This window comes from Canis lupus, chromosome 4, assembly GCF_011100685.1.
Source record: "Canis lupus familiaris isolate Mischka breed German Shepherd chromosome 4, alternate assembly UU_Cfam_GSD_1.0, whole genome shotgun sequence".
In the NCBI taxonomy this organism is placed as follows: domain Eukaryota; kingdom Metazoa; phylum Chordata; class Mammalia; order Carnivora; family Canidae; genus Canis; species Canis lupus.
Genome location: NC_049225.1, coordinates 13,091,689 through 13,116,143, shown reverse-complemented (window position 1 = coordinate 13,116,143; position 24,455 = coordinate 13,091,689). Strand labels below are relative to the sequence as shown.

Sequence of the window (24,455 nt, the reverse complement as noted above, 5' to 3'; positions counted from 1 at the left end):
TTTTGAAAAGGAGTGTTTTGGAATATGGCAATGTAGCAGAACATTTCATTTCAGTCTGATTCATGCTTTAAGAATAAATTATACCATTCTTCAGGACAAAGACCTTGTCACATTGCAGATTCTAGGCAAGCACAGTAAATGGACATGGAGTAGATGTCTAAGAAAAATATTTACTAATTTTGAATAAATGAAAGCCCCCTTTCTTTGTTCCTACAAATTCAATTCCTCCCCCCTTCTCATGAATGTGCAATTTTTCACTCAAAAGAAAACAGGTTTATATTTATCTTTCTGGAAGTTGTCCCAGCTGAACCACCTTTGAGACACTATGTTTTTTAAAACTGACCATGCCACCCTAGAACCTGACATTCTCAAATGAGACCTTTGTCTCCTGTGGATTAACTCGGTCATGAAATACTTAAAAACCCATCTAGATATTTTTAACCTAAAATTAGCACTTCCTGTTTCCTTTGACTAAATTGAGTATTCTGTGTAACCATTCATTCAAAAAACCAGTCACTCAGTGCCTACTTTGTTTAAAGTATTGGGCCAAGCAAGGAGCAGAACACAAAGACGAGCAAGGCATTTTCCTTACCCTAAGATGCATGCTCTTTAATGGGGAACATCAGCCATACACATAGGTACATAAAATGCAAAGCAGAGGCATGCCATGCAACAGAATGCAGTCCTGCTGGGGATGAGGAGTTCTCTGAATACAAATTATAATCATATTCAGGTTATTTTACTGGAACCTTTGATATTCTCCAGTGCATTAATGTTGCATCCTCACTGGTAGATGGGTAGAATATAAAGAAACATAAAACCTGGTTTGAAACACTTGATCAGGAGACAAGCCATGAATGCAAAAATTGGGGTAATAATAGAAGAGGTAGCCAATGTAAGCCAAAAGATATATGAGCTGTCATAGAGCAGAACGTGATTAATCACCAGATGAATAGATTTGCATTTCAAAAACTCTCCCTACTGGGTTCCATTGGTCTTTTTACACTTTCTCAAGAAATCAGAATGTCTCAGACACTTAAGAATAAAAATACTAAACGTATAGAGCTGAGCAGCCCATGTCAAGGCTGGAGAGAGAAGGAAGGTCAAAATCCTTAGGAACAGAGTTCCTGACTGAGAAAGTAGTGAGGTTTTGAGTGGTTTTGAGCAGATGCTAGAAGGGATAAGAGGGAGACAGAATAGAATAGAAAAGTGATTTCAAGCTTCTGTTCTAAATAATCCTGAATTTGAGTCTCAGTCTATGACTTTGCTCATTTTGAAGTCTTGGGCCAGTTTTGTAATCTCCTAAACCTCAGTTTTCTTATCAGGAAGATGAAATAACAATAGAATCTACAAGATCTATAGGGTTGTCATGAGGGTAAGTTGAAATATTGCACGTGAAGTGTGCAGCACAGGCTTTGCCTGTACTAAATGCTTCGTTGATACTGCTGGCTCAGTGCTGCTTTCATTTTTACCACCACCCTGACCTGTGAAAAAGGGTAGGAACAGTACCTCTACATGTGCTTTTTTTGGTGAGAATTAAATGAGATAAGTGTGCAAAATGCTTTCTGGGGCTCAGCTTACCGTCGTATGATATATGCATCGCACAACTCCCGAGGAAGTCCATTCCCTCATCATTATCAGAGATATGTACAGTAACTAGTACATTTTCTTGAGGAAGGAGCAAATCCTCCTAATAAGCACAGTCATCGTGTTTGTTAGCACTGAGCTCCCCAACAATGAGCACATGTGAAATTCTAGCCAGTATTGCTAGCGCTCACACCACCACTAAGACCCCTTCTGTTTTATTGCCCCTATTACCTGCTCCCAAACACCTCCACCCACCCCGGAAAGAGAAAGTTGTCCGGACAAGTCAGAACAGCTTCTCTGGTCTTATTATTTTATTTAATATTGTCAAAAACTGTGTAGAATAAACATTGTGGTATGCATCTCATAGAAGAAAATGTTCTGCTTCTCGCTGAAAAGCCTGTGGACCTTGAATAATAAAACTGAAATGTAAGCCTGGGTCTGCTTAATTTTTTTTTTCATTAACACATACAGTCTGCTCAGATGAAATGTCCATCTTTGCTTAAAGTGACAGGGAGAAGTGACTCAGACACCATGTGAGAGGATTGTGGTCAAATAAGTATATGGATGTGAAATGGTGACACATTTATAACCAGTGTGTGGCTGCTAAGAAATTCCCATTCACTTGTGCAGGTTGAGGTCATAAGGTTATCTCTCCTTCCCCAAAAGGGACTGTAGGATTCAGAGAAGGCTCACTGGTGTTTTAGCTCCCTGATGGGTTTTCATTTTATTCTGCAGCCTAGAAATAATCTTGGCCTCTAAGTAGATTACATTTTCATAGCAATGCGGAGGATTTCACTCCCACAGATGTTAATGGAAGCCATATAGCTATGCGCACTTTCAAAATGTACCACTTAATGTCTGAACCTTTTAATCATGCTAGAAATTTTTTTCTAGCAAATAAACAAAAATCTATTTTTGTACTAACAAAGAAAGAAACAAGCACACAATTCTGTTTCACTCTGCTCTTGGAGTATATACTGATTTTCTCTTTGGAAATTCACCAAACATCTGTGAAGCTTCAAATCTCCCAGATTCGGTGGCTTCAAACTTAAATACAACCACCACTTATTTGGAGACAAACACCAAACAAATAAAACCTTTGAATTTTTCTGCATTAATCCTCTATGGGGAAATTATTTCTAGGAAGAATTAGAGAGCAAGACTATATCAGGGACTTATGAGCAAGACTATATCAGGGACTTATTTACAAAAGAACATAAAGATCTTACCAAAGGATAGGGAAATTTGGGGGCCCAGTCTCCTCTACCTGGCAACTTCACTATAGTAGAACATGAAACTCAGTGTGGAGTGGACCCCACCAGAGTTGGGAAAACACCATTGTATTCCCATGGCTTGGCACATGCGGCGTACATAGATGTGCCCTGATGCCATTGACATTACATGACAACAATAGCAAAAAGATTCAACATGCTATTCAATTGGAGAGGTGAGTTTAATGCATATTTTTCTTTCAATATCAATTCTCTAAGTGTGTTCCCTGGACCAGCAGCATTGGCATCATCTGGGAACTTGTTAGACATGCACATTCTTTTTAATGGAAGGGCAGAGCGAGAGGGAGTGAGAGAGAATCTTAAGCAGGCTTCCACACCCAGCACGGAGCCTGACATGGGGCTCTATTTCACGACCCTGAGATCATGACCAGAGTTGAAATCAAGAATCAGATGCTTAACTTATCACCCAAGTGCCCCAGAAATGCACATTCTTAATCCCTAATCCAAACTTACTGAATCAGAACCTGAGACAGGTGCCCAGGAATTTGTTTTCTAAAAGCTTTCTGGGAGATTCTGATGCAGACAAACATTTGAGAACCACTGGTCTAATGTTGGCTAAAGTACTGAGCTAATCTGAGTACTGTCTGTATGCCTCCCTGGCGAGTGAAGGTTTATCATACAGCCTGCTGCCCCTTCGGCATACTAATTAACTATGTTTGATTGTGCTTAGTCGGTCTGTGCACAGAGAAGTGGAACCCAAGATTCAGGGAAAAGTCAGAGATGGAGGGAGAAACTAGTGAGCAGGTGCACAGACCTCAGTATGCTGGTAAAAGAGGTCAGGCATCAGTAACCTCCTACCAGTTCACAGCATTTTTGAACTGTAGGACTGAGGTTGAAAAATGGGGCTAGACAAAATATCAGACAGAAAGTCCAATATAAAAGCAGGTAAGGGGCTAAATTCAGTGCTACTTTATTGACAGTTATGTGCAATCTGCTTTTAGCTACTATACCACTTTAAGAATACATATCTGTAATAGCTTTTACCAGGATGCTTGGGAATAACTTGTTAATGTATGTCCATAATTCGCAAAAACAGAGACGACCATGCTTTATTCGTTTTTGGTATCCCTTCGTATATGCCTGGCATATAAGGTACAGGTGCACCTTGTTTTATTGTCCTTTGCTTTACTGCGTTTCACGGATACTGCATTTTACAAACTGAAGGTATGTGGTAAGCCTGCATCGAGCAAGTCTCCTAGCACCATTTCTCCAACAGCACTTGCTCACTTATGGCTCTATTCACAATTTGGTGATTCTTGCAGTATTTCAGCCTTTCTCATTATTCTATTTGTTATGGTGATCTGTGGTCAGTGATCGTTGCTGCTACTGTGATTGTTTGGGGGGCATCATTGAAAGCATATATTTAAGATGGCAAACTTAATCGATAAATGTTGTGTGTGTTCTGACTGCCCCACCGCCCAGCCATTCCCCCATCCCTCTCACTCTCCTCAGGCCTCCCTATTCTTTGAGACAGAACAATATTGAGATTAGGATGATTAATCAAAGTGTTCAAGTGAAAGGAAGAATCATGTCTCTCATTTTAAATGAAACACTAGAAATGATTGACCTTAGTGAGGAAGGCATATCGAAAAGTGAGATGCACCAAAAGTCAGGTCTCTTGTGCTAGTTAGCCAAGCTGTGAATGCAAAGGAAGAGAGATCTCGAAAGAAATTAAAAGTGTTACCCCAGTCAACATACAAATTATAAGACAGCAAACAGTCTTCTTGCTGTTACAGAGAAAGTTTCTGTGGTCTAGGTAGAAAATCAAACGAGCTGAACATTCCCTTAAGGCAGAGTCTACTCCAGAGTAAGGCCCTGACTCTCTTCAATCCTCTGAAGGCTGAGAGAGGTAAAGAAGCTGCAGAAGAAAAGTTTGAACCTAACAGAGGTTGGTTTGTAACAATTAAGGAAAGAAACCGTGTCCACAACACAAAAACACAAGTGCTGAGGTAGAGGCTGCAACCGGTTATTCAGAGATCTAGCTAAGATAATTAATGAAAGTGACTCATTAACCAACAGATTTTCAATGTACATGAAACAGTTTTCTGTTGGAGGAAGATGCTAGGACTTTCATAGCTGGAGAGGAAAAGTCAATGCCTGGCCTCAAAGCTTCAAAGACCCGGCTGATTCTCTTGTTAGGGGCTAACAAAGATGGTGACTTGAAGGTAGAGGCAGTGCTCACCTTGTTCCAAAGGCCCTAGGTCCCTTAAGAATTATGCTGTCGTCTATGCCTATACTTTATAAATGGAACAAGAAAGCCTGGATGACAGCACATCTGTTTACAGCATGTTTACTGAGTATTTTAAGCCCACTGTTGAGGCTTACTGCTCAGAAAAAAAAGATTTCTTTTAAAATATTACTGCTCGTTGACAATGCACCTGGTCATCCAAGAGCTCTGATAGAAATGTACGAGATTAAAAAAAAAAAAAAAAAAAGAAATGTACAAGATTAGTGTTTTCATGCCAGCTCATACAACATCCATTCTGCAGCCCTGGATCCAAGAGTCATTTAGGCTTGCAAGTCTTAATATTTAAAGAAATATATTTCATAAGGCAATAGCTGCCCTAAATAGTGATTCCTCTGATGGATCTGGGCAAAGTCAATGGACAACCTGCTGGAAAGGATGCACCATTCTAGATGCCATTAAGAATATTCATGATTTAGGGCCGCCTGGCTGACTCAGTTGGGAGAGCATGCTATTCTTGATCTCAGGGTCATGAGTTCGAGCCCCATGTGAGGTTTATTTAAAACATTTTTTAAAAAAAGAATATTTGTGATTCATTGGAAAAGGCCAAAATATCAACATTAATAGGAGTTTGGAAGAAGTCAATAGCTAACTCTCATGAGTGACTTTCAGGGGTTCAAGGCTTCAGAGGAGGAAGTAACTGCAGATGTGGTAGAAATAGTAAGAGGACTAGAAAAAGAAATGGGGCCTGGAGATGGGACTGAACTGCTGCAATTTCATGATAAAACTTGAAAGGATGAGGAGTTGCTGCTTATGGATGAACAAAGAAAGTGGTTTCTTGAGATGGAATCTATTGTGAAGATGAAGATGCTGTGAAGACTGTTGAGATGACAACACAGGATTCAGAATATCACATAAGGGATCCCTGGGTGGCTCAGCGGTTTAGCGCCTGCCTTCCACCCGGGGCGTGATCCTGGAGACCCGGGATCGAGTCCCATGTTGGGCTCCTTGCATAGAGCCTGCTTCTCCCTCTGCCTGTGTCCGTGCCTCTCTCTCTCTGTGTCTCTCATGAATGAATCAATAAAATATTAAAAAAAAAAAAACAGAATATCACATAAACTTAGTTGATAAGGCAGCAGCAGGATTTGAGACAATGGACTCTAATTCTGAAAGAAATTCAAGTTCTTTTTTAGATAAAATGCTATCAAACAGCATTACTACTACAGAGAAATCATTCATGAAAGGAAGAGTCCATTTATGCAACAAACTTCACTGTTGTCTTATTTTAAGAAATTGCCACAGCCACCACAACCTTCAGCAACCAACACCCCAATCAGACAGCAGCCGTCACCATTCAGGGGAAGACCCTCCACCAGCAGAATGATTATGACTCACTGAAAGTTCAGCTGATGGTTGGCATTTTTTTTTTTTTTTTGCAATTCTTTAATTAAGAAGCACATGTTGGTTTTTAAAGATATGATATTGCACACTTGATAGACTACAGGGTAGTGTAAACACAACTTTTACATGCACTGGAAAGCCAAAAATTCATTTGACTCACTTTATTGTGAAATCATTCATTGTGGTGGTCTTGAATGGAACCTACCCTACTGTATCTCCAAGGTTATGTTCATACCCGGTGGCTATCTGTTGAACTGAGGTAAGCACTTCTGCCTTAGGGAGAGTTGTGTGCTTGCCAAATAGGACATTATTAAGTGGAGGGAAAACAGACAAGGAACCCAAACTAGGAAAAACCTTAAGAGATTGTGGGGTCAGAGGAGAAGCATGGAACTTAATGGGGAAGATATTCAGTGGGAACCAGTAAGAGAAAATCCTGTGATTGGAAGTATGAATCTGGATTTGAAAAAGGAAAGGGAACGGTGGGAAAATGCACTGTTTGAAGGAAATTAGAAAGTGTTGTGTATGAAGAGAAATCAGATTATAATGTTAGACAAGAACAGAGCACTCAGAAACAGGATGGAGCAAGATGTGGGCAGCCAAGAAAAGACTGGATGGAAGATAGGAAATACCATGGGCAGTGGGAGAGAATATAGAAAGCATGGGGAAGGGGTGGGAGTGAGAATGTTATATTTCATTTGGTCAGCCAGACTTAAGGACTTAAAAGTTCATTGTTGTCTTATTGCTTCATCATCAAAGTCCAACTCACACAATAAAGCCATCTGTTGGTGTCCCCACCACGACCTGACCATCTTCCCTGAGAGCCCCCGCTGGATGTTTTCATCTTTGGCAAGATAAATTGTTTCTCTTCCCTTGGTTTTAGAGTCTTGCTCTTGATGTCGAGCCACTGAGCACAATCCCTTTCTTCAGTCCTGTGAAGTGTGTTCCTGGAAACCAAGAGGAAAGGACCAGTGGTCTTCAGGATCAGGGCTTTCCTTAGGAGCTCTCACCATCTAGCTGATGGATAAACAAACTGGGCCAAGGAAGGATTCCTTCTTTGTCTCAGTGCTGAGCACTTTTCTCCCTGAATACACGGTTTGCACTTTGGAGGTGCTCTCTGCCAATTCCCAGGGCTGCTGCTGGGCCAGAGCTGTGGGGTCTGAAGCATCAGCATGTATCAAAAGATATGCAAGTTATTCTTTTACAACTGTCTCAAACAAAATGCATTTTTAAATTTCTTTTTTAATAATCAGATATTACTTTTTTCCTTAAAATGCAGTTCATTTTAGAAAATGCAAATAAGCAAGAACATAAAAATGGGAGGGGGTCCTGGGTGGCTCAGTCAGTTGAACACCTGACTCTTGATATCAGCTCAGGTCATGATCTCGGAGTGTGGGATGGAAACCTGCCTCAGGCTTCTAACTTAGCAGGGAGTCTGCTGAAAATTCTCTCTCCCTCTTCCTCTGCACCCACCCCAAAATTAATTAATTAATTAAAAAAAATAGAACATGAAAATTTCTCTAAGTCTCACCAAACCACAAATAACTGTCACCATCTTGGCATTGTACATTCTTGTATGTCTATGTGTGTGTGTCCTAGCAGAAGTAAAATGCATTCCTTCAAGGAAAATGCACTGGTGGGGTAGTACATTGGTCTTATACTTCCTGTTGTCCATTGTGAGCTATTAGTTACCGTAATCATTGAATCAAGGGATACGTTATGAGGAGGTGAGATCCCTGTTTTTCAAGGGTTCCCTCTCATGCTTGCGTTTTAAAATTTTCTCCTAAATTCTTTCACATCCCCCCGCAAATATGGCCAGTTCTCTTCCAATCTAAATTCAAACTCGGTCACACCAGGACACCCTGCCTGGTGCCTCTCCCTCCCTTTTTAACCTCACTTGCTTTCAACCTCACTTTAGAAACAGCCTGGCTTCCCAACCTGTTGCATGTGACTTTTGCCTGGTCTCTGTCCCCAGGTTTCCCTGCCTCCCTAAACTGGATTGAAAATATTCTCAGTAATGCACCAGTGATCATCAAACTTAAAAATCCAAAGAACATTTTCTGGTCCTTTTCTGACTGGACTTTTCTGCTGCATTTGGCATTTAGGATTATTGCTCCTTAAAATTCTAGTCTTCTTGGCCTCTGTGACCATGACCGAGCCTGAGTTTACATTACATCTGTGCCACCTAGAGGTAGCTGTGCAACTTGGGGTAAATGTCTCAACCTCTCTATGCTTTGTTTGCCTCACTTATAAATTAAGGATAATAGAACCTACTGCATAGGATTTTTATTAGGATTGAATGAATGAAAACTTACAAATTACTTAGAATAGTGCTTCAAGAAATAAATGATAACAATCATGTGGATGATGTCTTTCAATACCTGTTAAGATTGAAATCAAGACTGGTGGATTCATTAAAATTCTGATAACTTCATCCACAATTGCTTTAAAGTCAAATTTCTGAGAGCTGTCTTCATTGCCTCTGTTATATAGTTTTGATTCTGCCCTTATTTGCTATCCTATAGCTGTTTTTAAAGGCTGGAATTTAGATAAGCTGACCTTCTTCATTCTCTCTGCCAAAGAGAAATGGTCCAGGTCTGACTTTTCTCATTGGCAGAGGATAGAACCTGGAAGAGAATAGGTTTCACGGTAAGCACTGCCAAAAACAAAAAAAAAAAAAAAAAAAAAAAAAAAAACCACCCTCCCCTATGCAGAAATAATTTGTTCTATAGAGTGAATGAGTGTAATTGTATAATTTTTGTGTGTATGTATATATATGTTTATATTTAGATGCCTTTGAGATAACAAAACCTCTTTTTAAAATGGAAACAAACAAATAATAATAAAAAAGAAAAAACAAAAATTCCTTTTTTTGAGCTGCTATCACAATGTATTTTTGGAGCTCCTATCAAAAAATTACCCCTGTGAAAAAAAATTTTTTTAAAAATTACCCCTGTGCAGAAATTGGTTGTTCATGTCTATGTGTGTGTATTATATCCTACAGTAGCATTATTCCTTTGAGAAGACAAATTTTTTTGAGCTGCTTAGAGTTTGGATATAAAGTAGACAAGTGTGTCTTTAAGACTCGTATTTGTAGCTCTCACTTCCCCTGATACCCACAACCTCATGCCTGATCCCGGGTGTCCAGGGACCTCTACTGCCGACTTGGGAAATATCTCATACCATGAAATGTGCTCTTTTTCTTTAACAACCCACAAACACACACCTCAAAATGGCATAAAGTCTCCAGAACTGTAGCTTTAATAAAAATCTAAGTGTCTCCTTGAAAGTGACATTAATCGTGGAAATTTAAGGCCAGTATTTCAGATCTCTGAGAATCTGATGAAAGTGATAGACTTTGCCTTCCATCCCCATATCTATACTAATAAGCACAAACTTTGGGGGGGTTCAGTAATCTCCTGACCTTGGCTCATGGAGTCCAAGTTAAAAAAAATAAAAAACCTTGAGTTTAGTTGATTATTTCTACACTCATAAAATGCTAAATTGTCCATGTCTTTATCACCAGAAGGCGACACAGTCCTTGGCCCTGTTTGCATTTTTAAGATAAAGCATTTCTCACTTTCCCTCATTAAATTGGATAAGAAAAATCACCAAAGACTTCTGAAATCCATCATCCAACATTAAGAACTTGTGGCAAAGTTATGCGAGGTCATGACTTGCCTTTGAACCTCCTGGTGCCAGGAAGGCCCCTGCCCAGCAACGTACAGAACGTTAGAGAACTACCCAAGGAAAGAATCCGTCTTTCCAGCCCACCACCTGCTCTGAACTGCCCACTGCATTTTGCTCCTCTAGCTGGCATATCTCTCATGGAGCCAGGGGACGCAGGGTTACTAAGAATGAACACTTGAACTACATAAGTACATATCTTGTGAAGTAGGGGAGGGAAGAATTCTAATGACTTTGGGATGTTATTTTATGAGGATCTTTTTTATCAGGCAAAATCTTTTTCACTTTAAAATTAAACAATCTATAAAAATTATTAATGTGGCCAAACTAAATATGTGAAGCCATGTAAATTGTGTCGAGTGTTGGTAAAATCTTTATTAGGTGACAAAGTACAAGGTAATTGGTACCCAACATTCCCAAGACTGCAAACATTGTGTAAGAGCTATGAATGCGAATAGAAATTAACCTAATTGCTGTCACCTGGTTTTTTAACCTTTTATAGGTTAATGTTAATTTCTGCTCTCTTTTAAAATTCCAGTGAGCACTGAGCTAAGGAAATGAAACAAAACACGGCTAAACAATATGTATTATACATCATTTGTGGACAACGGATGGAAATAAAGAAAAGAGTAATATAATTAGAAATTAAATAGTATCCAAGATTCAGAATAGCCGAACATCTGTGTCTTGTTTGGCCTTTTCTGTAGAAAAGAAAAGAAAACTTACTTTAAATGCCCTATGGAGATTTGGGGACTGCAGATGCATATCCACATGACCCATTTTAGAGTTCTTTATCAGAATTAGAAGATTAAAAAGGCCTTTAAGAAAGATCTCTAGGTCTGATTTTTTATGCTTCAAAAAGGGGTACATGTGTGTGCACATCCTTTAAATAGACCCTGCCCAAATAGGCCTAAAATTTGCTCAGAGTTATAACACTGGAATGGTATGGTTTATTCTTATTTCTCTTTATTCTCCCAACAGCTCCATTCTCTTTGTGTTGTAATCACTTTTCACAGTTCAGTGATTCCTCTGATACTATCTTAAAGCTCTGATTCTCGGAAGGGTCGAAATTAAACGGCATTTGCAGACACCCCAGAGGCAGCAAACAGCCAGCAGCCTCAGATGCCTCGCTGCAGAAGGCAATTATCAAAACAGAACGATGCCTCTCTTTAATATGGTTCAGAATTTAGAAAAGAGGGCTCGTATTTATCTATCCATGCTGGGTCTTTCCTGGGTGTTTGCCTGTGTTCCTTTTTTCCCCTCTCAGTAGCTGCTGCCAAGCAAATGTGGCAATACTGACAGTTGCCACGTTAAGCAGCCTTGTGCCCTTCCCTTCTGTTCCCCCTCCATGTGTCCCTTTAGCTGGGCCAACTAGGAGGTGACTGCAAAGGTGGCAGAAATGGGTAAATATCATTCTAGAAGTTAGAAAAGAACACACACTATATATCCTGGATGCCTGCATCAGAGCGAGCGGCAGAGCCAACATCTGCAGAGGCAGCCTTTGGGAAATTCGTGCTTGAAGTCAAAGAATATGTATCTGATTTAAGGTACATTTCTAAAGGAAAAGCATTGCAATGTTTTCTCTCCACATTGTATTAGAGCATTTTGCATATAATTAAGTTGCATATGGCTACAGCAGGAAATCCCTAGTCATTCTGAATAAAGCCCCAAATTGCTTCTTTATACTTTTTTTCAATTTAGGAGCAGAGCATTAAGGAAACAGGCCCATTTGCATGTGCTTATGATGGCAGAGATGGAGGAGTGTCTTAATTAGTTTTAATCATGAGAGGAATGGTAACTAGATGATGTCCATTTTTTATGCTGAGTTTAGCACAATAGAAAATGAGCCTAGGCTACAAAAAAAAGAAATTGAGTTACCTACATGGATACATTTCCTGATGCTGTGAATTGTTCCAAAGAGTTATTAAGAGACTGAATATGTAGTTTACAAAGAACGAAGGTAGTGACCCTATCTGCGATGAAGGCGGAGATGAGCCAATTTCTTTCTTTTTGATCTACTGTCTTTCAAATGGTTTCTTTGCAGAAGGTGCATTTAATAACATTCATATCTGAATGAAATCAGCTGACTTTTGAGTTTTGATTGTTGGTTATGATAAAACAGTATATTTCAGTTTAGAATATGAACTTTACTTTTAAATCTCCTGAAAAAATAAATCTGGTTTATTTATTAGCCCTTGCTAACTCAAAGACAGGCTAATGTGTATATCAAAAGGAATGACATATGTAAGTTTACAGTGGAAGAGAGGGAAGCAGAAAACAGATTCTGGATCACAGACAAAGACTGGTAAATGACCCTACATGGTGGGTAGGTGACCTCTTTTTTTTTTTTTTTTTTTTTTTTTAATGAGGCTGGTTTAACTTTACAGTAAGATTTTCCTCTATTGACATTTTAACTGTTACAAAACTTATCGAACTAATTATTCTCATTTTTGGAAATAATTAACACCTGCAACATATTCCATCACAGGGATATACTTCTTTTATTTAATCCCTACTCTATTGTTAGAGATTGCTTCTAATTGTTCCTTACTGAGAATAATGTCGCAATGAATATTTATTGGCAAATCTTTGTTCACATTTAATATTATTTATTTAGCAATAGTTCTTTTAACTCCATCTTTGTCTCATGATCTAAAATTGATACCACCTTATAATTGATTTAATAAGCCTACATAAAACTATACAAGAGGTATATGGGATTAAAAATGTCACTGAGACTTTTATTTCTTGTATTCACTTACACTGTTTTATCTATTGCTGTCTCTTAGCATGGACTCAAGTTTCTTATCTTGGAAATACCTACTTTAAATGAATTAAGTCTAAATTCGAATAAATAAAACAGATTTAAAGATGACTACACACCTTTTATTTATTTCCACTTGAAGTGTAGTTGAAACACAATGTTACATTAGTTTCAGGTGTACAACATAGTGATTTGACAACTCTGTATATTACCCTATGCTCATCATGAGTGTGGCCACCATGTCCCCATACAATGCTGTTAAAATACCATCAATTATATTCCCTATGCTGTGCTTCTATACCTGTGACTTATTTATTCCATAACTGGAAACCACTCCGCTTTACTGCAACCTTTTAGAAAGAAGTCTTTTTAAAGAGAGAATTCAGGACACCTGAGTGGCTCAGCAGTTGAGCATCTGCCTTTGGTTCAGGGCATGATCCTGGGATCCAGGATCAAGTCCCACATCGGGCTCCTTGCAGGGAGCCTACTGCTCCCTTTGCTGTGTCTCTGCCTCTCTCCCTGTGTGTCTCATGAATAAATAAATAGAATATTTTTTAAAAATAGAGGATTCGCTAAAGAGCTCATTTAATTGTGGTTAAAATGTGTTTAAAATATAACCAAATTTATCACACTGCAGTGTACAAACACACCTTTCTGAAAATAAATCATTAGACTCTGGTTGTTTGCAAACCTGACTGAGGACATAGGTTCCCTGAAAGATGCTTTAACAATACCATTTACTAGGCCCACTGACTCAGACTACCCAAGAGGTGGTCCTGGATAATTGGTATTTTTTTAAATCTGACCAGTTGATTTTGATGCTCAGCTGGAATAGAGAGCAGTAGAGCCAGGGACATCTTTTAGCCTTTATCCTGTGATGCTCTTTAGATGTAAAAAGACATCAGACAAGAGGAAGGATGCATGGAAGAGCCATGAGACCCCCTGAATTAAGGCAGCATAGCCTTTGAGCTTCTCTTTGGCTTCTAAGAAGTCCCATGGCATTTTCCTGTATCCTCACCCCTGTTCTTTTCTGGATCTTTAAAGGGGACAATGAGGGACTCTGGATCTAGAAGATTTTGTAGCCATGGACTGTTTTGCTTCACTATATGGAAAAAGAAAGATCTGTAGAATGTGGGAGTCAGTACAAAAAAAAAAAAAAACGTTTTGTATTAGGCAGTATTTACCAACCTTCTCACTGTTCTAAATTTACACACTAATATGTATTGTATCTAACCACTTAGAAAAACAAAAAATAGAACTTGCTGTCCTACCTAAGAGAAAATTATTTGCCTCCTCCCTAGAGTTCTTACAAGAGAGAACAATCCCCCTAAATATTTATTTGCTAAACCCATTGCATGCACTGCATATGAGTACCACAAGCACCTATCCAAGAAGGGACACAGAAGTGAGGGAGGGCATGACTTGACATCTCACATTCCATTAACCCCGTAGTTAAGTTAAGTCACTTGATGTGGCTACTCCTTTCTCCCTCCCAATCCATGAATATTTATATGAAAGGTACATGCTCAGAAAAAAAAATAGATATTCAGTCTCTGCCCTGGTTAAAGTTACTTTTTAATATGGAAGTGAAGACAGTGAGGCCATCCATATCTACCTGTTTATATAAACCACTGAATGGCATCGGCAGGAGGGTCAGGGAGAGGGGAGGTGGTACTATGATTTGACCAACCCTTACATCATAGGTGGTGGTGGTAGGAGAGCTTCTGAGGAGCTCTGTCTGACTGAAAGGAGGAGTGTGATATTAGAAACTAGATGGGGAAAAAATGCTTTCTTAAGTCCAAATACTCAGACATGGCAAGGAGGAAAAAAGCAAAGGTAGATTCCCACATTAGGATAGAGAAAGACCTGGAAAGGTAGGTAAAGTACAGGCTCCTGGTAGAAATTTTTCAAGGCAAGAATCAGAACTTTACCCTTGATCTTAATGGAAATGACACATGGAAGCTTTTATAATGCAACCAAATGGCACCAGCTTTGGGTTTCTGAAGCAATAGATAACTTACTGGAAGATATTGGAGCTCTCTTCTAGGAGAAGACTGGAAAACCACAGAAAATCCAAAGTCTGTCATCTGTGCTACATGTCAGGGATGGGGAGTCTGAAAACCTGCCCCTCAGTTATCTCAAACCATCTTACCAACAATTATGGTTTGTGGCAGGAGGGAAAGAAAGCTGCAAGGTCTTATACTGGTGATTAAGTACTCCAGCCAGAAAATGATACGCAATTTCCACCCACAATCTATGGAGATAAGCACAGAGAGGAAAACCAGATACGGGCATGTGTTCCTTGCCTCTGTGATGGGCAGAAAGGAGGGCCCAGGTATCAGGAACTGTAGGAACCTTTGTCTTAGATGCTCTTCTTCAGGTGCTTCTGCTGGAATGGATAAAGCTGAACAATACTTAAGATTCTCTATCACTGTCTTTAATGTATCTAGAGGAAAACATCTAATTGGTCTCAGCTTGGTTCAAGTGCTTACCATTCTACCTGGGTAAGCAGGACACACTGGGCAATAGCAATGGGTGGAAGCTAAACCAAGAATCAAGATGCCAGGAAGGAGCCTACAGTATGCATATGAGGTGTTCATTGGACAGCAGAAATACCTACCCCAATTAAGAGGTGACTGGGAAGCCTCTCATTTTGGTTTCACCAAATATTTATGAAGCTTCTACCATGTGCACTTCTAAGAACTATGGATCTAACAGTGGGTACAATAGACAGTCTTCTTCTCACTGAGCTTACATTTTTGGTGGTCAGATAATCATAGTTGATAGATTGGCAGTATAGAGAATGTTCTGGCATTGTGGGGATAGGAAAAGATTATGTGGGTGGGACAACAAAGTGAGATCTCTGCAAAGAAAAGAAAAAAGTTTTAGAAGACCTAAGGGCCTTTTTGTTCCACATTCCAGAAGATTGCAAACTGAAGCTGACTGGCCACTTATTGTAAACGTTGTAGAGTGCTTGCGTAGACCATGTGAGGAGAAGGAGATGGAAGTCACCCTTTGCTTAGGACTCTTCCAGCTCAAAAGTTCAGTGACTTAATGAGAGCCCCATAAGGGAGAGTTGCCACTAGAAAACAGACATGGAATGAGAGAATTAGGGCAACATTATCATCAGGAAGGAGACACTTCTTCCTGGCAATCAAGGACTCCAGAGTTTTCCTGGAGTAGAATTCTAAACTGGAGAACCAGGTGAACACTGTAAGTTTATGACCATATTAGGAGTCCCTCCATAACATCTACTTGCCTACTGCTTCTGCTTTATTTCCATCCTGGCCGGAAGTGTCTGTATTCCTATTTAAGGCTATCCTCTCGATGTGTGCACCAGATCCTTCTGCTCTTACCAGCTATAGGTCCTCAATCCAGCATTTCCCCCTTCTCTATTTGTCTTCTTCTCCTTCGTGGGTATACCTCCCATTAGCACTCCCATGTGTAATTTCTCTTTCATAAAGAAACACTCTCAAAAAAAAAAAAAAAAAAAAGAAAGAAAGAAAAAGAACACTCTTTCTCTCCTGTTGTCTTCCAGCCTCTACCTCATTTCTCTGTCTCCCCCCCCCCCCCCCCCAAGCTCTCCTGAAGAGCTCCCAAAGCCTCCCTTCCCTCCCTCATGAGCCCTCTTCTGGCAGGCATCTCCCTTACCACTAGAGCAGCACTGCTAATGCAAGGACACACACACCTTTCCATCGTGAAATCCTAGAGTTGGTCCGCAGTTCTCTTGTTTGACCTGGCATTTGACACATCTGATCACTTCCTTTTCTTTGAGGCACTTTCTTCACTTCTAGGAAACCTCTCTGCTGGTTTTTGTCCTACCTAGCTAGCTACCTTTTCTCATTCTCTTGGCTGATCCTTCCTTCTCTCTCTAACTTGTAAGTGTTGGCATACCTCCAAGCTCAGTCCTTAGATGACATTGCTTTTCCATTTACATTTCTTCCTTCATCATCCCATCCAGTCTCACGGCTTAAAAAAGATCTATCAATATATTGATAACTCCCAAATTTATATTCAGACATCTCTCTGAAAAGGCAGACATATATGTCCAATAGCCTTCTCAAAATCTCCATTTGCATGTTGGGATAGACAGTGCTGTTGACTCCCTCTCTGTTTGCTCAGAACTGTGCATTTTGGCCTGACTTCTTCTTTTTTTTTTTTTTTTTTAATCCAAGATTTTATTTAAATTTAAGTTAGTTAACATTACAAACATCTATGACTTTGCCGGAAGACTTTCTCATCAGCTAGAGTTTCCGTGGCCTACTTGGCCCATGTATCAAGCTTAGTTAACTCTCTCTTGGAGCCCTTCAACCAGTGACTAATGGAAGTTGATAGATAAATGCTTTGCTCCCTCATCTTGGGGACCTCTGTGCCCCTAAATAGAGTTGTGTTCTGTTTCCCAGGGTTCCCCAGAGATTGAGCTCCATTTACCCATGGCGCCAACAGACTTGGTAGTATAATCTACATGGAGCCCTTCCTACACTTGTCACATTTCTCCAATCCCCTAAAGTGTTTTCTGGGATTGTCTCTCAAATGAACTACTTGAACTCAAATACTTATCTCAGGGTCTGCTTGTGGGGAAACCCAAACTAAGGCAGATGCCAAATAGGTATCTCAACTCTTGCCTGCCTTTGTAAACAAGTAATACAACTGTTACTGGTGGTCAAAAGCCTTGACACATTTCTTTTTCTTACACCACATACCCAATCAGTCAGCAGATCTACCATCAAAATTCAGCCACTTGGGGATGCCTGGGTGGCTCAGCAGTTTAGGTCCTGCCTTCAGCTCAGGGCGTGATCTCAGAGTCCCAGGATCGAGTCCCACATCGGCTCTCTGCATGGAGCCTGCTTCTCCTTCTGCCTATGTCTCTTCCTCTCTCTCTGTGTGTGTCTCTCATGAATAAATAAATTAAAAAAAAATTCAGCCACTTGGCTTTTGTTCATAGGATTGCACTCTCTGGCATAGTATAATATTCAACATCTTAAAATTATTTTTCTTCAGACAGTTAGATGTACTTCTACAAGGAAAGAAATGTTCATTTGTTTTGTTTGCTCTTGTACCCTCAGTGCTTAGAAGAGAGTCTGAAAATATGGTCAGCCTTCAAAAAATATTAGCCAAACAAGTCGCATAGATGGGAAAAAAAAAATCGTTCATGAGAAAAGGCTTCACGGGTAAAGGTGTGCAAGGGCACTGCATGGAATTCTTGAAGATGATGATTGCAGTTGTTTTCCAAACCAAGAATTTTTGTGATTTGAATATCACAAATATCTATTTGTGCAATTAGAAAAAAGCCCCCTGGGGATTTCAAATACCCATGGTTGACACTATAGGAGCTTACCACAGTAGGATGCTATATTACAAAGATGGAGAGAAATTCTAATGAATCCTTTTTAATAAGAAGTCTTCCTCTTTCTACCTCTGTCACCCCAATGGTTGTACATATTCGGCTTTACAGGAACACACCTGTTCTTGTAGGTATATTGAGAATAAATTTGCAATTGCCAGGACCACTTTGAATAAGTAAAATTACTCTCGGGGTCAGTAAATGAACTGGCATCCTGACGCTAGTGATCAACAAGGGGCAACCGGGAAGGAAAGGTGGAATAGAGGTCAGGGCCCGGGCTCGGAATCCAGCCTACTGAATTCAGTGCCAGCTCTGCAGCTCCCCAGTGGCACAACCACAGGCAGTGTCCCGTGACCTCTTTAATGTCACCTTCTGCACTTGCAAAATAGCAGTGCCTATCTAATGAGGTCATTGTGAGGATTAAGTGGGCTAATATGTGCAGAACACAGAGCGGAGTAGCTGGCACAGAGTAAACCCTAAGTCAGTGTGAAATAGCCTGCTCTGGTTGGCTTATATACTCACCTATTTAATGTCCCAGACTATACTATAGCTTCCAAGACATAAACTGTGCCTTTCTTTTCTTTTTTTTTTTTTAAGATTTTATTTATTCATTCATGAGAGACAGAGAGGCAGAGACAGGAGAAGCAGGCTCCATGCAAGGAGCTGATATGGGACTCAATCCCAGGACTCTGAGATCACACCCTGAGCTGAAGGCAGAAGCTCAACCACTGAGCCACCGAGGCATCCCAAACTGTGCCTTTTCATAGCATCATTATTACATTTGTATGATGCTTTCTCCATTTTTTAAATGCTTTCCACATTTAGTGTTCAAAATAATACCTCTGTAAGCAGAAGCGTATGTATTATTCAGATCTTAGGAAGGAAGCACAGAAGATTTTTCTACAGTAGTATATTAGAGGAAGGCTGGGGACATCGCAGAAGAGCATGCTGGGAGGATTTTTGTCATTCTGTACATACCCACTAGAGATTCTGAATTACGGCCACATGAAACCACTCTTACAAATGGGGTGGGGAGGGATTGTGTCCCACTGATGGAGTACACCTCGTTCTGTGGTATTTCATAGTGTGTGCAACAGATAAGCCTTTCCTCTCCACTCACAAGACAGGGAATGTCACTTCTGTAGGTTTTGCCACATCCTGTCTGTTCCCTTCAGATCTTTGAAATCACTGAGGCTCTCCAGTGCTTTCTGTACACAGTGGACTCCCAACAAGTTGATGCTTTGAATACAAGCGCAGGAGGGCTGCAGTGTGTACTTCTGTTCTTCATCCAGTCTTGTGTTTCTCTGCTTAAGGGTGTCCAGAGTGGATGATATGAGGGGCAGAGTCGCGATGAAATCACACAGATGATTACAGGCCACTCCAAAGGGAAATTGTAGCTGGTGGTAGGTCCGCTGCCATCAAGGTAGGCACAGAGGCTGGCTCCTTTGTTAGCCCAGGAAAGAGAGTGGCCAAACTGGGGAGAAACTCACTTTAAGGCATTTAAAGAAAGAGAGCCTTCAGTAGGCATAATCAATATGCAGAGGTAGCATCAAAAGCTGAAGGAAAATGATGTCGATTTTCTCTAGAAATTCCTCTAGAGCACCAGTTTGAGAAACACTGGTCCAGAGTAGTAAAGGGAGTTGGAGTGAAGGAGGAAAAGAATATAGAGGAGTCTTTACATTACGACTAATCACCATAAGTAATGAATAGACATAAACCATAGTAATGATTTATAGACAGCAGAGAGGTAGAACTTTTGAGCTATTCAATATACTGTAAATCTAGGAAATCTGAAGACCATAGCTTTTTGTAGTCAAGGAGAGAAAGGTTTCTTTATAGTAGCTACATCTCCAAAGACTTACCACTTAACCGTGGATGGAATATATCCCCTGAGTAAGCTCTTTGGAAGCGAGACTCCGCCCACTGCACAGCCCAGCACTGAGCACCACGCCTGACACCTCGTAAATGATTGTTACATATTTGTTGAATCAATAAAGGAATACATGTTAGAGCAAGCTGGAAGCTTAAGCAAAATATATATTAATATACTAAATACTAGGAACAGAATGGAGAAGACATATTTCATTATAATAAATTCTACATCTCCATCCAGTTGTTTTTCCCCAACCTGACATTTGTTGCATTGTCTCTGCTGTAATGATGGGAGACTATGTTAATAGTAGATATTAGAAATTAAAAGACCTAGCCTAGTCCACTCACATCCAGTCCAGCCACTTGACTTGGGGGAAAGGTTATTAATTTCTCTTAGGGTTGGTTTCCTTGTTTATCAAAGAAAGATTGTGGCACCTGCACAGAGGACCTCCTATCTCACGGACTAGTGATGATAAATGAAATAATAAATGTCACAAAGCCTTGGAAACTATAAACAGCCCTCTGCAAATGTGTGACAGCCTACATAGAGTGCTTTTTTTTTTTTTTTTTCAAAAGCAGGAATGTACTATGAAGTCTGGTAGTATTTCAAAGGAGTTGGTAGTCATCTGTATTAAGAATACCAGCTCGCCGCCTTTCTGTATGGATGAATTAGAGTGCAAGCCTTGATGACCAAGGACTTAAGCTCTGCGAGGCTGTGTTGCCGATTACTCAAGTGTTCTTCAGAACTTGGTGGCATTAAATGGCTTCCTACTTAGGAGCACACTGATCTTAAATTCCGTGGGAACGTGGGATAATTGTCAGTGTTTCTTAGGCAGAGGATAGTTTTCTTCCATAAGTTATCACAGTATTTGGTGATTTTTCTAAACCAAATATTATGTATCAGCATTTTGAAGGGGTAAGGGACAGGGAGGGGGACAACCTTTTCTTCTTCCTGACATTCTGAAGTGGCGGTTCTTAGTTTTTTGAGTTATGAAGCCCTCTCCAATATCCATATGCAAAAACAGAATTTCCATTCTGTTTCTCAGCATTCAGAGAGTCACTACACCCCTGGTCTGGTATATTACCAAAGAGTTCCTCTTTGAGACAATTCACATGTTGTTGTAAAGGATGTACAGTAGCTCAGGAGTGTGTTGGCTTAAACTTGTGAGATAAAGTTGATCCCATTATCTCTTGTCATTGATTTGAGAGTCGGAACTTAGAAATTTAAATTTTGGGATCCCTGGGTGGCTCAGCGGTTTGGCGCCTGCCTTTGGCCCAGGGCGCGATCCTGGAGACCCGGGATCGAATCCCACGTCGGGCTCCCGGTGCATGGAGCCTGCTTCTTCCTCTGCCTGTGTCTCTGCCTCTCTCTCTCTCTGTGACTATCATAAATAAATAAAAATTAAAAAAAAAAAAAAAAGAAATTTAAATTTTAGGCTGTTAAATTTTTCTATGGGTATAATGTAATGTAAACTATAAAGAAGTTACTTTAGGGATCCCTGGGTGGCGCAGCGGTTTAGCGCCTGCCTTTGGTCCAGGGCGCGATCCTGGAGACCCGGGATCGAATCCCACGTCGGGCTCCCGGTGCATGGAGCCTGCTTCTCCCTCTGCCTGTGTCTCTGCCTCTCTCTCTCTCTCTCTCTCTGTGACTATCATAAATAAATTAAAAAAAAAAAAAAACCTTTAAAAAAAAAAGAAGTTACTTTAGAAAGATATAAAATTGAATATTCTGTAGATAGGATTTAAAAATATAAAATAGTCTCTGAAACTAATAATATACTATATGTTAATTAGTTGAATTTAAATTTAAAAAAATAGTAAGACAAAAATAACAAAAATAACAAAACAACAGGCCCAGAGTGGAGTTGCTTATCCTAAGCCCCATGTCACCAAGAATTATTTATGGTTTCAGCTCTCCCAGAAATGGAGTCTTAAGCCAATCAGGAAACTCTTGATCAGCACTAGTTAGGTCCTCTGCCTGATAAACCCCTGCTGTTCCCTCCAGGGAAAGTAACCTTGCAATAACCAATCTGATTTTTTTTTTTTTTTTTTTTTTGCCTCGTATGACTTCCTTGTTCCAGTTCCCTTCTGCCTGTACAACTCTCTTTTACTTTATGTAGCTCTTCTGAGTTCTTTCTATCTACTAGATTGGATGATGCATGAATCATTGAATAAAACCAATAAGATCTCTAAATTTTAAAAAACAATATTAAATAAGTTCAGGTAATCCAGAAAAAGGTAAATTATTTGTGTAAACTTCACATGGTAGATGATATTTCTTTAAAGATTTTGTGTGTTTTTATGACCTTATGAATATGTCAGGATTCTTTTATGAGTTGATGTTTGGGGCCATAACTATAGCACAGTATGTAGCTGGTGATACTATATCAAGAAACCTTTTTTTTTTTTTTTTTAAGATTTTATTTTTAAGTAATCTCTACATCTAACATGGGCTTAAACTTACAACCTTGAGATCATGAGTTACATGCTCCACTGACTTAGCCAACCAGGGGCCCCTTGAGGCAACCTTTTTAACCTCAATTAACTCATTTATCAGATAGGGACAATAATACCTACTTTATTTGAATGCTGTGAGTATTAAGTCAAACCTTATTCGGTGACTGATCTTTTGAGTACACACATAAAAATAAGTTATGTAATATGGAAGAAGATGACAGATGCTATGGAAAAAGAATAAGCAGGCTAAGGAGGATGGAGGGTGCTGGGCATGTGGTTGGTTAAAGAAGATTGTCTAGATAGGACTGTTTTCAGTAGGTAAATCACTTGGTACATGTTAGGTGTTCAGTAAAGGTGGACATGGACATGTCATATGTGGGTGAGATTTGCCCCTGCCATGTGAAAATCCCTATAGTACACAGAGATGGATGGATGGATGGATGGATGGATGGATGGATGGATGGATGGATGGACAGCTAAGCTGTATTATGACATGAATGTGAATGAGACAGGGCTCTGTTGTTTTTTATCAGATAATTATAAAAGGATTCTCTCTTCCTTTTTGCAAACATTAATAATGGTAATTATAACTAGTATTTGTTGAATACCTACTGTAAATATATTAACTAACCTCTTTGTATATGTTATATACATTTACATACACCAAGTTATTTCTTGTAAAAACCCTATGAAGTAAAACTATTATCATCCTCATTTTAAAGATTAAAAAATATTAGGAAATAAGAGGCTGAGTAACTTGCTCAAGACTAAAAAGTAGGAAGGAGCAGAGCAAATTTTAAACCCAGGTAGTCATCCCTTTGAATCTGCTCACTGAACCATGACACTCACTGCCAAAACATTTTTAATGAAGACATCTAGGTAAGAAATCATAAATTTATGTAGCTTTTCTTGTTCTGTTCCTCCTTTCTCACAGTTAACAGTTTTCACTGGGCAAAGTCCCAGCTGCCCAGAACCTGCCTTAATGGTAACTTAGAAGAATCCAAATACTCAGACATGTGTTCTTGCAGCCCACCAAGCAAGGAGAATTCTCCAGTCCTAGAGCTCCACAGGGGCTGTGGCTGGGGATCTTGATTTTGGCTAGCTTTTGATGCCAAGGGAACCCTCAGTCTCTGGAAATCCTGTCTACTGTGCTGAATTGAGTAAATTAGAAAATCGAAAGCTTTTCTTCACATTTCCACCAGAATTAGCCTCCTTCAGCCTGTAGAGTGAAGGCTGGGGAGATTTCCAGCACTCCTGAAGTATTACCATTGGAATATTCTGATTTATCACCTTCTTGCTCATATTATCCATTGGTAAAATCTTGCTGAAACACCTAAAATAATCCTTAACGTGCTAGTTAGGGAGAGAATGGTTGGTAAATGGAGCCAGCTCACGCCTAGCTCAGTAAAACTGCTGTGGATTGCTCAGCTTAGAAGGGAAGCTAGGGGGAGGTAACACTATTATTTTTATTTTAGAACTTTCCCAAATTCCATGGAACAAATTTAAACCAGTGAAACGAAATCTCCAAATTAAATTGTACCAAACATTCTTTCCACAGTGACAGGTGGAGAGATTAGACAACTTCCTTTGTGTCCATTTTCATTACTAGTGTTTTCACAAATGACTCATTTCTAACAGTGATGTTGGCAAAAATCACAGCGATTCTGGAACCTGTTTTTACATTTTCATCGATATGTATTAGAATTATTGCAACCTTAAGTGGACTCCAGCTGGGGTTCAGGGCCAGAATTTTTGGGTTCTTGGAAGGTCCTCAGATTTATTGGGTCAAACAAGCAATCATCTTGTGTATTTTATTTGCATACCCTAGTGAAACAATAAATTTTAAAATACCATGATATGCAAACACTT

General features: G+C 39.7%; 1 protein-coding gene across 10 annotated transcripts in view; it reads left to right on the top strand.

Moving 5' to 3' along the window:
• Positions 1–24,455, top strand: part of ANK3 (ankyrin 3) — a 663,391-nt gene that overhangs the window by 383,317 nt on the left and 255,619 nt on the right. The gene's annotated exons all lie outside the window — the stretch shown is intronic.